Source organism: Petaurus breviceps, unplaced genomic scaffold, assembly GCF_028583685.1.
Source record: "Petaurus breviceps papuanus isolate PSGF00001 unplaced genomic scaffold, PetGlider_PUasm1.0 90702, whole genome shotgun sequence".
NCBI lineage: Eukaryota > Metazoa > Chordata > Mammalia > Diprotodontia > Petauridae > Petaurus > Petaurus breviceps.
In genome coordinates this window covers 2,292,360-2,295,770 of record NW_027187317.1, presented here as the reverse complement: position 1 = coordinate 2,295,770, position 3,411 = coordinate 2,292,360, and positions in this window count along the sequence as shown.

Sequence of the window (3,411 nt, the reverse complement as noted above, 5' to 3'; positions counted from 1 at the left end):
TCCCTTTTCAAAAGTGTTTGCTTCTAACTACCCTCCCCCCCCATCTTTCTTCCCTTCTCTCACCCCCCCCCCCCCCGCTTTCCTGTACGGTAAGATACCCAATTGAGTGTGTATGCTATTCCCTCCTTAAGCCAAAATCAGTGAGAGTAAGGTTGACCCATTCCCTTTCACCTTCCTGCTCTTCCCCTCCATTGTAACAGTGTTCTCTTGGCTCTTTTATGTGAGATAATTTACCCTAATCTATCTCTTCCTTTCTCCTTCTCCCAATATATTCCTCTCTCACCTCTTAATTTTATTTTTAAGTTATCATCCCTTCATATTCAACCCATCCTGTGCCCTTTGTCTATGTATACCTGTACACAGTTATGCACACACTCACATATATATTTATACACATGTATACCCTCCTATACGTACATATATGTATGTGTATATATATACACATATATATTCACTTCAACTCTCCTCATATTGAGAAAGGTCTCATGATTTACAATTATCATTTTTCCATGTAAGAATGTAAATAGTTCAAATTTAACAATTTCTTTATGATTTCATTTTCCTGTTTACCTTCTCATGCTTCTTGTAATTGAAAGTCAAATTTTCTGTTCAGCTCTGTTTTTTTCATTAAGAATGCCTGAAAGTTGAATGACCATATTTTCCCCTGAAGCATTATACTCAGTTTTGCTGGGTAGCTGATTCTTGGTTTTAATCCTAGCTCCTTTGACCTCCAGAATATCATATTCCAAGCCCTTTGATCCCTTAATGTAGAAGCTGCTAGATCTTGTGTTATCCTGATTGTGTTTCCACTTGTTCCTTCCTGGCTGCTTGTAATATTTTCTCCTTGACTTGGGAACTCTGGAATTTGGCTATAATATTCCTAGGAGTTTTCTTTTGGGGATCTTTTTCAAGAGTTGATTGGTGAATTCTTTCAATTTCTACTTTGCCCTCTGGTTCTAGAATTTCAGGGCAATTTTCCTTGAGAATTTCTTAAAGGATGATTTCTAGGTTTTTTTTTTTTTATCATGGCTTTCAGGTAGTCCAATAATTTTTAAATTATCTATCCTGGATCTATTTTCCAGGTCAGTGGTTTTCCCAATGAGATATTTCACATTGCTTTCTATTTTTTTTTTCATTTGTTTGGATCTGTTTTATAGTATCCTGATTTCTCATAAAGTCATTAGCTTCCATTTGGTCCAACCTAATTTTGAAGGAATTATTCTCTTCAGTGAGTTTTTGAAATTCCTTTTCCATCTGGCAAATTTGGCTTTTTAAGTCATTCTTCTCCTCCTTGGCTTTTTGGATCTCTTTTCCCATTTGAGTTAGTCTACTTTTTAAAATGTTATTTTCTTCAGAAAATTTTTTGGGTCTCCTTTAGCAGGCTGTTGACTCTCTTTTCAAGATTTTTTTTGCATCATTCTCATTTGTCTTCCCAGTTTTTCCTCCACTTCTTTTACTTGATTTTCAAAATCCTTCTTGAGCTCCTCCAAGTCCTGTGACTTGTTCATATTTTTCTTGGAAGCTTTTGGTGAAGGAGTTCTGACTTCATTGCCCTCCTCTAGTTCCATGCTTTGATCCTTTTTGTCCCCAAAAAAGGACTCTATGGTCTGATTGCACTTCCTCTCCTTGCCAATTACTTGACTTTTGAGCTTTTTGCTGCAGTAGAACTCTGCTTACAGAATGGAGAGAGCTTTGTCCCAAATTGTTGGGGTTTTTGCAGCTTCCAGAGCTATTAGTTGGGTGCCCTCTCTACAGCCCCCGCAAGCTCTGGCTCACTGGCCACTCACCCCATGACCACCACCCAAGACCATGACCCAGATCCAAGCAGATTAAAGCAAAAGTGATTACCCTCTGAATGGTCACTTGGTCCTGCTACAGTCTGCAGGCCAGGAGCTCTGAAAGCAGCCACATGACACTGCCATGCCTCTCCCACTTTTTGCCCCAGGGGTAGGGGCCCAACCATGCTGTTCCTTTACCCTTACAACAGAGTTCCCAACTGACCTTTTATTTTCTCTTTGGTGTTTATGGTTTGAGGAGTCTGGAAACCACCACATCTGCTGGTGATTCACTCTCCTGAAGTCTTCTCTGGCTGGTCTGGGCTCTGGTTGGTGTTGTCTTGGGGCCAGAACCGTGGCTTACTAGGGACTGCACTTAGCTCCTAGCATGTTGCAATAGACCTTTACTGTCGTCCTGCCAGGCTGCCTTCAGTGGGAGATGTGTTTCTCTCTGTCTCTTTGTGGGTTCTGTAGCTTTAAAATTTGTTTAGAGTCAATTTTTTTTACAGGTATTGGAGATGGTTGAAGCCAGATCCCATGCCAAGTTTGTGCTTTTACTCTGCCATCTTGGTTCCCATGCAACCCTGTCCCTTTTCAAAAGTGTTTGTTTCTAACTACCCACCTCCCCAAATCTGCCCCCCCTTCTTTCACCCCTCCTTATTCTATTCCCCCCTAATTTCTTGTAGGGTAAGATACCCAATTGAGTGTGTATGTTATTCCCTCCTTAAGCCACATTCAATGAGAGTAAGGTTGACCCATTCCCTTTTGCCTTCCTGTTCTTCCCCTCCATTGTAATAGTTTTCTCTTGCCCCTTTTATATGAGATAATTTACCCTATTCTATCCCTCCCTAACTCCTTCTCTCATTATATTCCTCTCTCACCTCTTAATTTTATTTTTTAGATATCATCCCTTCCTATTCAACTGATCCTCTGCCATCTCTCTCCTTGGGAACAAGAGCTGGACCATGCTTTTCCATCCCCCTGTTCCAGCAGAGTTCTCCACTGACCTTTTTTTCTCTTTGGTGTTTATAGGTGAGAAGTCTGGAAACTGCCACAGCTGCTGGTGATTCACTCTCCTGAAGTCTGCTCCCAATGGCTTGTTTCTTCATGTAGAAGAGGACCACTAATGCAAATTTTCCTGTAGCTAAAGCATTAAAGTCATTTCAGACTATAACAGGGCAAGATATTTTGACCTTGTCCATACTGCTGTTACCATGAGTTTCTTGGATGGAGCAGGTTTGAGACAAATAGGAAACATCATTAGTGTTAAAAAAAAAAGGGGGGGGGATAGACTTTCTTCAGAGATGCTTGGAATCATTAAAAGAACTTTGCTATTTCCTAAAGCCAATCCATTCAATCTTCTTTATTCCTCCTGTCTAATTCTAGACCTAGATCATTGTACTTCTTCAGTGTCTAAGATATTTTACTAAAGGATAAACTCTCTAGGTCATCCATCTAACTATATATCACACAGTGGACATTCTTTATTTACTTGATTTTTTGTTTTTTCCTATGTGGATAATTAGACTCCACTGTTTTGAGTGGTTATGGATATCTTTTAGGAAATTCTTTAGAGTTCTGAATTTTTGTTCAGTCAACACAATGTCATCCCCAAATAGGAGGATCTAGGAGATTT